The sequence below is a fragment of the Morus notabilis genome, unplaced genomic scaffold (assembly GCF_000414095.1).
Source record: "Morus notabilis unplaced genomic scaffold, ASM41409v2 Scaffold1061, whole genome shotgun sequence".
Lineage (NCBI taxonomy): Eukaryota > Viridiplantae > Streptophyta > Magnoliopsida > Rosales > Moraceae > Morus > Morus notabilis.
Window position 1 is genome coordinate 115,049 of NW_010363282.1, and position 12,397 is coordinate 127,445.

At 42.3% G+C, this 12,397-nt stretch overlaps 1 pseudogene; it reads right to left on the reverse strand.

Moving 5' to 3' along the window:
* The window catches only part of LOC21388145, a 29,184-nt pseudogene extending 17,636 nt beyond the window's left edge, over nt 1-11,548 (reverse strand).
* Nucleotides 11,549-12,397: the final 849 nt, after the last annotated feature.

The window sequence follows — 12,397 nt, forward strand, 5'->3', positions numbered from 1 at the left end:
CACTGCACATTAAAACTGAAAACTTGATTAGCAAAGCTATAAGTTTAATAAAATCATATGATAGCTATAATAATAAAATATAATGCCAACAAATAACTTTGAGGTAAATGGTAAATGTGGTGCATGATTTTAATTTATAAAATTTATTTATTATTGGCTTAAGTCTTAATTAAATCTCGGGTATTACAGGATTGACCGAACTCACACTTCTTCTCATTGGCAAATAACTGGTGCGCCCCCAAAATGTCTAGTACCCTTCGCAAATGGATGATATGATCGTCCATGGTCCGACTGTACACTAAAATGTCATAAAAAAAAATGAGTACAAACTACCGCAGATGCTCCTTGAAAATCTCATTCATGAGAGCCTGAAAGGTTGCCGGGGCATTGGTAAGCCTGAAAGGCATTACCAAGAACTCATAGTGGCCATCGGGGGTTCGGAATGCAGTCTTAGGAACGTCCTCTTGCTTGACACGGATTTGATGATATCCCGACTTGAGATTGAGTTTGGAGAAAACCGTGGCCCCCTGGAGCTCGTCCAATAACTCATCAATCATTGGAATCAGAAATTTGTCCGGCACTATCGCTTTATTCAATGCGCGATCATCCATGCAAAACCTCCAGCTACCGTCTTTTTTCTTAACTAGCAGAACTGGGCTCGAATAAGGGCTAATACTTGGCTGAATTATCCCTGCCGCCGACATGTCCCTCACCAGGCGCTCAATCTCGGTCTTTTGAATCTGCGGATACCTGTAGGGCCGCACGTTTATTGGCGCAATGCCCAGTTGGAGCGTGATCGCATGATCTCGTCCGCGACTCGGTGGTAGCCCCTGTGGCCACTTGAAGATACGCCGATGCTGTTGCACTACCTCCACAAGGGCCTGTGGAATGACCACCTGCTTTTCCCCATCTTCCACAGAGATGCTTCCCAATTCCAGCAGCACCCCTTCATCCTGCTCACGGAAAGCCTTAACCATGGCCTTAAGTGATGCCCGGGAGTAACATAGACTGGGATCCCCTTGGAAGGGTCCCCCCCCAGCCAGAACTTCATCGTCAAAGTCTTCCAATTCACCTGCATGCCACCCAGGGATTCAAGCCACTGCATGCCCAAGATTACATCTGCACTGCCTAGTTCCAGAGGTAGGAAATCCTCAATGATCTCAATGTTCTGGAGGGTTATCACGACCCCTTTACTTATCCCCTCTCCTTTTATGGTTATTCTCGTGCCCATCAACACCCCATAGCAATTAGTCCCCACCTTCGGGATCCCCAATTTTTCAACCAACGCTACCGAGATGAAGTTATGTGTGGCCCCACAATCGACCATCACCACCACCTCTTGCTAGCCAATTCGCCCATTAACCTTCATGGTTTTTAGGGTGGTCAGGCCAACTACAGAATTAATGGACAGTTCCACTGTCTCGTGGACCTCCTTCGCGCTTCCTTCCTGCCCTTCCTTCTCGGCCTCATCCCACTCACCTACTTCTATCTCATCATTAATCATTAAAATGTGAAGTTCCTTGTTTTTGCAACGGTGGCCAAATGAGTATTTCTCATCGCAACGAAAACAAAGTCCCTTGTCCCTCTTAGCTTGCCATTCTGCACCAGTCATTTTCTTAAAGGGAAGAGGGGCACTGGATGGGTTACCTGGAGGACGTGGCCCCTACGCCTGGGCCTTTGGGATTGAAGGGAGCTGTCCGGTTGGACTCGCCGAGGGGCCCCCACTCGACGTCCGTCCCCATGGCCCCGTCACAGCTATTCGGTTCGGTCGTACATGCTATTCCTGTCTTCGACCTGTTGGGCATACTCTATGATCTGGGTCAACCCGCTGGGGTTAGCCAAACGGACCTCCGCCCGAACTTCCGGTTTTAGCCCGTTGATAAACGTGCTCTCCATCACCTTTTCTGAAACTTCACTTAGCGGAGAAGCCAAGAGTTCAAACCTCCGACGATACTCCCGTACCGACCCCTCCTGGCAGAGAGCCAGAAATTTTTCGCAGATGGACCCCTCCTGGGTCAAACGGAATCGATCCAGCACGTGAACCCTCAGTTCCTGCCAGCTGCGAATAGGCCTCCGTCCATCCACCCATTGAAACCAAGCCAAGGCCTCCCCATCCATGCAGATCGCCGCCGCCTGTAGCTTCTCGGGCTCTATCAACCGATTGATCGCGAAGTATCGCTTAGCACGGAACAGCAAGCCCTCTGGATTCTCCCCGTCAAACATGGGCATCTCCAACCGGCGCGTGCAAGGTTCACCTCGATCCCAATCGGAACGCTCAATCCCGGTGGGTCCACTGGGTCGACCCTCCTCCCCCGCGGCGCACGTCGCCCCCTAGTTCGAGGACTCCGGGTGGAGCAATTTTCCCTTATTTCCCCTATTTCCTCCCAGTCGCGACAGATCCTCCAACTTCTGGAGCGCCTGTTCCACCCAATTGAGCACCGACATCCGCGTCACGATGGTATCAAGGCTCCTCTCCAACACCGCAAGGCGTTGTCGGTCTCCTCGGAGCTCCCGCAACTCCCGCTAAAACTCCCCCGGGTCTACTTCTTCCGTCGGTGCCTGTTGTTCCTCCCCCCGGTCCTCCACCACCTCTCCTCGGCCTGCAATCCTTCTGTTTACCATATTCCGATGACTTGCTCTGATACCAGGTGATAGATACCACACAGATAGTAGCGAAATGAAGGGAAAAAGAAGCTGGGAATTTGTATTAATGGAAGCCAATCGAAAATACAGAAAATACAAGAAAGTAAGATAGGTATTGAGCTTTCGAGAGGCTCAATTCTCTCTCAGAGGAACTACTCTTCTTCACTCACTAATTGCCTGCCTTTTCTCACGGAATTCCCCCTGCTTATTCCATTACAACTGAATTCCCCTACAACTAACACAGATTCCCAGGCCCCCACACAAGTTTCTCAAATAGACCTTAACGTACCAACTAATTTCCCCCCCTCACATGCTTGCCACACCTAGCATAAGTGAACCGAATAGGAGGCTTATCACAATATTTACAAGAATTCTTCAAATGATCTCGCGTGCTACCAGGATGCCAACAGAAAGAACAATGAGAAAGCTTTTTCTTCGGTACGCTTCTATCTAAAGACGGTACAAGATCATCCACAAATTTAGTATAACACTGGAATGCAGAAATACTCTTGTTGCCTATTCCACGTAACCTGCATGCACATAAAAGATTTGAGCAAAATATTTCACTATAAACAAGTTTTCAACATCAGCATGTTAATATCATATGAAGCAACTTAAAAGCATACTTAGTCAATATCTCATCTTCACCCAAAGTTTGGACAAAACGAAGAGCTGTCTCAAGCCCAATTCCTTGCACCCCACTTATATCATGATCATTCCCCACCAAAGAGAGATGGCTATCAATTGTTCCCTCTTTAAACCAAGACCAGCTTCAATATCTGACATGTAGTAGCATTCAAATGGTTCCTGTATATTATGAGATTCTCAAACTAGCAAAATAATTGGGCATAACAACTTGTTGAAAATAGAAGCTTCGAGTTCAAGAATAGTAGTCCATAAGAGAAAATTGTTGAAAACTAGGGATTGGAAAATTATCTTTGTATTTTCGTATATTGAATAATTACATAGCTAAGTATTTATAGAATTTACATAGAGAGAAAATAGGAAAGAATATCTACCACAATCCCTGAAAAACAGGGATTGTTAAAACTAATTTTCCTAATTGATTTCCTACCTAAAATACCTCTCGACACTCCCCCTCAAGCTGAGGAATGAATAACTTCCATTCCCAGCTTGGTTACAATCTCATGAAAATTAGACCCACTTAATCCTTTTGTTAAAACATCAGCTAGTTGACTTCCCGAAGGAACATAAGACATACATATGAGTCATTCTTCCAACTTCTCTTTGATGAAGTGTCTATCAATCTTAATATGCTTTGTCCTATCATGTTGAATAGGATTATGAGCAATGTTGATTGCTGACTTGTTGTCGCAGTAAAGCTTCATAGGTTCCTCCCACTTGACTCTCAAATCATCTAGAATAATTTTCAGCCAAAGTAGTTCACACATCCCTTGAGCAACAGCCCGAAATTCAACTTCTGCAGATGATCTAGCCACAACATTCTGCTTTTTGCTCCTCCATGTGATCAGATTACCTCCAAGAAATGTACAATAGCCAGTTGTTGATCTTCTATTCACTATAGAACCTGCATAATCTGCATCTGTATATACTTCTAACGTCAAAGCAGAGTTCTTTTTGAACAAAATTCCTTTTCCGGGACTGCCCTTCAAGTATTGCAATATTCTATGTGCAGCTTGAAGGTGAGGCTCTCTCGGATCATGCATAAATTGGCTGATCACACTCACTAAGTAGGCTATATCCGGCCGAGTGTGTGTGAGATATATGAGTCTCCCAACTAGCCTTTGATACATTCCCTTGTCCACTGGCGGTTCCTCTCTTGCTTCACTTAATTTCTGGGTTGAGTCCATAGGAGTGGCAGCCGGTTTGCACTCAGCCTTTCCAGTTTCTATCAAAAGATCAGTCACATACTTCCGTTGGGATACAAAGATGCCTTGTCTAGAGTATGCCATCTCAATCCCAACGAAATACTTCAATTTCCCAAGTTCCTTTATCTCAAATTCCTGAATCAATCTTCTCTTCAAGTCATCTTTCTCCTTCTCATCATTCCCGGTTATGATAATATCATCAACATACACAAGTAAGGTAGTCACTCCCCCTGAGGCCGAATGCTTGAAGAACAACGTGTGATCACCTTGACTTTGCCTATAATCCGAATCTTTCATTACCTTAGCAAATCTGCCAAACCATGCTCTAGGGGACTGTTTTAGCCCATATAGAGCCTTTTTAAGCTTGCAGACTTTGTCACTGGTTTAATTCCCCTCAAACCCTAGCGGGATGCTCATATATATCTCCACATCCAAGTCTCCATGGAGAAAGGCATTTTTCACATCATATTGTAGCAATGGCCAGTCAAAATGGGCTGCTAATGACACTAAAGTCCTCACGGTATTCATTTTTGCCACCGGAGCGAATGTCTCCTGATAATCTACCACATAAGTCTGAGTGTACCCTTTCGCAACTAACCTTGCTTTATATCTCTCAAGAGTTCCATCAGCCTTATACTTTAATGCAAATACCCATTTACAATCAACTATGTTCTTTCCTTTTGGTCTCTCAACTATCTCCCATGTTTGATTCTTTTCCAGAGCCTCTAATTCCTCTCTCATAGCATTCCTCCACTCCTCCTTCAATAATGCCTTAGAAAGTGTATTTGGTGTGGAGATTGTGTTTAGGCTAACCATAAACCTCTGGTGGGATGATGACAGGCGTTTAGGTGAGACATAATGGGAAAGAGGGTATAGTGGCCTCTTGGAGCATTCTCAGGATTTTTTCCTGATGGCAATGGGCAAATGAGAGTCATCGGCCAAACCTTCAACTGTTTCAGTGTCTAGGAGTGAATCTGTACTCACCATGCCTTTATTCTTAGGACTCGGGTTGATCTCTTGGACTTGTGTCAGGTTTGGGGCTTTTGCCCTTCTCGTATACACCTGAGAAAATCTTGGATGAACCTCAGTAACTTAACTGGACAGGCTCTTGGGGTTGACAAGTAGGGTCGGTTTCTGTGTTGGAAGACTCGGGCTCTTGGGAAGGACTTGATGGAGTGACTGGAGTGATGACTAAGGGGGAATGAGAGGTAGAGGGAAGAGCAAGTGGCTCAAAAAACTCAAACGACTCAGACCAAGTACCATCTTCACGATTAGTTGTCTCCCCCTAAAGATGGGACTTAGAGAAATAAGATTTGTTTTCAAAGAAGGTAACATCAACTGAGATATAGAATTTTCTTGATGGAGGATAATAGCATTTGTACCCCTTTTGTGTTGATGAATAGCCAACAAAAATGCATTTGGTTACACGGGGGTCTAACTTCCCTCTGTTTGGGCGGTGGACATGTACAAAGGTTGTGCATCCAAATATTCTAGGTATAAGGCCATTTGAGGTTCTAAAGTGAGGGTAGTGTGCATTAAGAATTTCCATAGGACTCTTGTTGTCAAGTACACGGGAGGGTAGTCTATTTATCATGTGTGTGGCTGTTAAGACGGCTTCCCCCCAGTAGGATTTAGGCATGTTCCCATGAAACAACAAGGCTCTAGTGACATTTAATAGGTGCCCATTTTTCCTCTCAGCTATCCCATTATGTTGGGGTGTATCCACACAAGAAGAAGTGTGAATAATTCCTTCCTTTTGAAAATAGGGTGATAAAACTTGGTTGAAATAATCCCTAGCATTGTCTAACCTAAAGGTTTTTATTCACCCCAAATTGGTTTTGGATCATGGAGTGGAAGCTGTGAATAATATTACTGACATCAGATTTTTATTTAAGTAAAAACAGCCAGGTTACACGTGTGCAATCATCAATTAATGAGACAAACCAACGAGCCCCTGATACATTAGGAATAGTAGATGGACCCCAAATATCACTATGAATCAATTGAAAAGGAAAACGCTTCTTTTATTAATGATAGGAAAAGGAACACGAGTATGTTTTGCTAGTTCACAAACATCGCAATGAAACTCAGAAACATCAATTCCTATGAACAATTGTGGAAACATAATTTGTAGGACTCTAAAGGACGGGTGACCAAGACGATAGTGGTGAAGCCAAATGGCATCTTTATTGGAGGAACTGAGAAGAGACACGTGCAAGTTACTGGCGGTTTTCTTTGAAATTTCTAGGTGGTAGAGACTGTTTCTTTCCTTAGCAAGTCCAATCTTCCTCCCCGAGGCCTGATCCTGAAGAACACAATGAGACAAGAAAAATATTGCACAACACTTAAGATCAGTTGTAAGTTTTTTAATAGAAATAAGATTAGCTAATAACTTCGGCACATGCAAGACATTTTTAAGGACCACGGAGGGATTAATATAAACATCTCCTAAACCTGCCACTGTAGCTAATTCTCCATTTGCTACGATAATCTTCCTATTACTCGGATAAGGAGTATATGTATGGAAAAAATGTGAGGAGTGTGTCATGTGGTCCGTGGCTCCGGAATCTAATATCCAAGAATCATCAAAAAAATTTCCAGAAGTGTGCAATCCATAAGAAATCACTGGTTTTACCTGAGAGAACTAAGGACCTAGCTCCGGATGGTTTTTCAAGAGAACTCAATAGACTCCGTAATTTTTCAATCTCATCCCTTTTGAATCATATCTCTTCTCCCTTAAATCCCTTGTTGTCCGCTCCTTCTTCAGCCTTTGCTTGCTCCGTGAGATGAGCTTGGGGCCTTTGTTGTCTACCACGTGTTCCCCACTCACTGTTTGGAGGTTTGCCATTCAACTTCCAGCAATTTTCCTTGGTATGCCTCGACTTCTTGCAGTAGGTGCGCCACAAATTATCTCGATTTTCCCTTCTCTGGTTCTCCCTTCCTGAATTCCTTGGCTGGTCATCCTTATTCTTCTCCTGATGTTCCGATTTAGTCACCAGGGCAGACCCTTCCATACCACTCGATTTTTCTAGTATCACATTCTTTCGGCTCTCCTCTCCACGAATAATTGAGATGGCCTCTTCCAGTGAAGGAACATCCTCCTTACTGAGTATTTGTAACCGAACTTGATCAAATTCAGAATTTAAACCAGCCAAAAAATCATACACTCTGTCACCTTCAATGTATTTCTTGAGAATTACTGCATCACCCGGGCACTTCATCTCGAACACTCGGTAGTTATCCAATTCCTGCCACATGATATGCAGAAAATTGGCATACTCTGTGACAGTCATGTCTCCTTGCTTCATTCCATTTGTCTTGATCTTTATCTCATAAACCTGGGCAGCATCACGTGCCTTCGAGTAGGTACGTTGAATGTAATCCCATATCCCCTTCGCACTAGCCAGAAACATACAAGTATCACTAATGGTTGGTTCCATTGAATCCCACAGCCATGACATAATCATTGAATCCTCCTAATCCCATGCCACAAATCCAGGGTCTGTTTTTGCTAGTCTAGTCCCAAGCAGATGGCTGATTTTTCCCTTTCCTTTAAGGTACGTGCGAACGACTTGGGACCACTTGAGATAGTTTCTCCCGTTGAGTCGATAAGAGGCTCTAATATTCTACAAGTCTCCGGTTTTCTGGGCAGGAGAAGCCTCCTCAATAGTCACGGTAGTGCTGGTGGCCTTGGAATCGGACATAATTGAATGAAGGGGAAGAAAAAGTGGATTCAAGGAGAGGATAATGCAGTAATGGCCAGCAGCAATGAAGGCTGCTTGATAGCAACGGCAACAATAAAGGCGCTTGGCAGCAACGGCAGCGATGAAGGCTACTTGGCAGCGACGGTAGCGATGAAGGCTACTTGGCGGCGTAAAACCCCAGAGAATCGCCCTAGGGCTCTGATACCATGTTGAAAACTATGGATTGGAAAATTATCTTTGTATTTTCGTATATTGAATAATTACATAGCTACGTATTTATAGAATTTACATAGAGAGAAAATAGGAAAGAATATCTACCACAATACCTGAAAAACAGGGATTGTTAAAACTAATTTTCCTAATTGATTTCCTGCCTAAAATACCTCTCAACAAAAATGTATGCAAGTAGCAGGAAATAAACACTTGGTTTAGAAGAGTACAACCTCTGCTCTTATAAGGAGGAAAATGTCATTAAGTTTCTTAGGGTGTGTCCTTTTCACAACTCAAATTTCTTTTATATGAAAGAAAAAAACTGTAACAAAAAAGTTGAATTTCAATTTTTGTGAGAGAAAACACTGTAGTAAAAGAACTTGAGCTGTGATTTGAGTTGTGAAAAGAACAAGGCCTTAGTTTTTACATATTGAACTTTCTTCGGACCTTTCCTCAATTATCTTTTTTCTTAACTGAGGAAGTTAAATCACTCGAATAATGTGTGTTTTATGGGTACTAACAGAATGTAGAACCATAAGAGATGATGACTTCAGATGGACTCACTGTCCTATTATATATTTTCTAAGCTAATTATATGGACAACACATAGACGTAGAACAACACATTTTGTTTTTTTTTTTTCATTGTAAGAAAATTAATTGCGCAATTGAAGAATTTTTTCAGTCAACTTAAAGTAGAACCAATGCTCAACTGCATAATAAAAGACCTATTAAGAAACTAAAACTTACTTTGGAGTTCGATCTAAAGCCTTCTATCACACATGTAGCACCAAAGAGAAATGCATCACTATCAGATGTGATGCAAGCGTCTACATGACCTTCATGGTCTAACTGGGCACACAGTGCTTCAGCCTCTTCTTTTGCTTTCAGAACAGGCATCCCAAATAGCTCAAGTAGTTCCTATTGAATCATTGTTAGTGATAACAGGTGAAAAACATTCTACAAGCATTACCCATAAAATCTATAAAAATATTTATAAAAAAAAACGCTTATCCAAGCATGAGTTAGGTGGGGTACAGTTGTGATAAAAACATATTTTAGCTAGAAGTAAATTGTTCATGCAACTTCAGCTACATCAAAAATAAACTTGAACCCAAAAAGCTATGCACAGATAGTGTACTTTTGGGTAACAAAAAACTTTATATTGATGAATGGAAATCAATACAAGGGGCGAGGACAAAGAGTCCTCAAAAAGCAAACCAACAACGATGAAACCAACAAAAACGAAAGGCAAAAACAGAAAACCATAACAGCCAAACTATGCACAGAGATCTTTAATCCGCGTCTAAAGAAACATGTTATTATGCTAACTACCAATCTCATTAGCACAGGCTCGGTACACAGACCCAGTTTAAGCCAAATATGTACTGAATAACCACATTTTTTCTCCTAATATGACTTTATTTTTGTCTTTATTTTTCTTCTAAAACACATATAGTAACATGGATGCTCATGGAAATTTCATGGAAAGTAAGATTATTAAGTGTTATTCTTGCTATCACTTCATAAAAGTGATCCATGGAAAGTAAGATTATTAAGTGTTATTCTTGATATCACCTCATGAAAGTGATAGACTTCTCTTCAATTATTCCTGGGATGGGAGGGAGAAATTTCACGGGAAGTAAGATTATTAAGTGTTATTCTTGCTATCACCTCATGAAAGTGATAGACTTTTTCGTGAAACAACCATGAAATAAAGAATGCAATACCCTTCAGATTCAATGTAGCCTTTTTTTTTTTTACTCATCACAAAGCAACAAACTATCAAGATAAATTCAGATCCTTTCCTCATTTTCCTCAACCACCAAAGAAGAGTTACGGCCCAAAAATACTCATTGAGACACCAAATTTTAAATAACAGAACCATGGTGTCAAAAGCACAACCCACCACACATTCTTGAACACACTTGACAAATGCACGGTTCCTTTCAACCGAAACCCCATCTTCAGCCTCAGGAAAGCTAGACAAATCAATGCCAGAAGAATGATAGAATCTCGCAATCCTTGCTCGTGACTTCAATGGAGAAGGAGTTCCATCAATTACAAAGACTGGGAATGCTCCAAACTACAGCAACACCCAAGTACCCAACAGGTTCAGACAAAAAAAAAAATGAAGTGACCTTTTCCATTATAATTATTTGCCCCCAAGGCCCCAACTTGAGTAGTTTACAAAGTAAACATTTTATCTTACTTGAAGACAGTATCTAAGCAACCAAAAACACTTCAAATACAAAGGGCAAGTTTGGTAGCATTTTGGAAATGGTTTTGTTCTGGGTATGAAAAATGGGTTTTTTTTTTTTTATTAGTGTTAGTACTGTTTCCGAAAATGTCTTTAGTTGTTTTTATAGAGAGATATTTTTTACTATAATAAAAAAGTAAAACTGTATTTGGTTATATTTTTGAAAATATTTGTTTTGCCTTAGAAAATGAAAAATACAAAACAAATTCTCGCTTGTTTGCCTGGCGGTAAATACGTGCTCCTTCCTACAGTGTTGAGGTCTGCAGTTCAAATTCCCAATGCCAATTAAAATAAAAAATAAAAAAACATCCGATTTTTAGAAACAAATGCAGGGAGCTTCATAGCAATTTTTTTGTCCATGTTAAGTTATTTTAGAGAGTGGCCAAAGCAGTTTAGTTACAGACATACCTAAGAAACCAAAAACACGGCTCAAACTAATCAAAAAATTCACATTTTTAGACACAAAATGTATTGAGCATCGTACCAATATTCACTTTTACCCCGTTCTATTAAAAATTGCCCAGTTCAGTTTAGATGGACACATTACCTTAAAAACCTAAAACACTTCAAATACAAAAATATATAGACCAACTGCATTTCAGTTCTAGTTTCTCAGAAACGAAACAGAAAGAGGAAAACGAGAAAGATACGGAACCTTGGAGAAGAGATTGATGGTATGAAAGAAGGTGAGCCTGAGATGCGGATTTCGAGCGTTGGACTTGAGAGCAGTCTCGTGCTGGACGATCCAAAAAAAAAAAGGTCAATGGCGACTCGCTTGTTCCGCAAGAAATCGAAGCCCTCGTTCCGGGCATAGGGTTTGAGCAAGTCCCAGAATTTGCCTCCAACCCCCATTGATTTCTCAGAGAAATTATTACCCACATTGGAGAGGCCAAGGAGGGTTTAAGCCATTTATGGTTTAACTGATAAACAAGTAGGAAGAGCGATTTTTTTTTTGTTTTTTTGTCGAAAGGAGTAGGAATAGTGCTAGAACGTCGGGTCGGCGGGCCGCCGGAAGCCCGAATTTTTTCAGGCTCGGGCGGGCCGGCCCAATTCCCGCCCGTCCAAGCAAGAAATTCGGGTTCGGGCTCGGGCAGCCCGGATTTCACATGTCCACCAAGTTTGTATCTGACTTTGATCGAAGTTGCGAGAAATATGAATCCGCAAAGCAAGACATAGACGAGGTCCAGGAGGATGAAAAGGCAGTAGGCGAGTTTAAGACTGCTCTGAAGCAATTGTTTTCGGAATTCGTACCTGTAAGGAATCAAGCTGAGACTGTTGATCGAGAAATAGCTAAGCTAGAGAAACAAAATGGCTGAAATGAAGGCGAAGAATTAAGGCGCAGCTTTGTAAGCGACCCGAATTTTTTCGGGCTCGGGCGGGCCGGCCCAATTCCCGCCCGTCCAAGCAAGAAATTCGGGTTCGGGCTCGGGCAGCCCGGATTTGACATGTCCACCCTTGCCCGCCGCCGTCTAACCACCGTATACCGCCGTCCGCCGGGATTTTTTTGCATTTTTCCGACCAAGCCCGAACTGCCCGACCCGAAAATTGCCCGAAAATTGGGTGTGCCCGAATTGCCCGACCCGAAGCCCGAATTTTTGAATTTTGCCCGAATTTTTCCCGTCTACCCGACTTGCCCGACCCGCCCGAGGTGCCCGAATTACCCGAATACCCGAAAACGGCTAGGTTTTTGAATTTTTACCCGAATTCGGCCCGAAAACCCGAGTTGCCCGA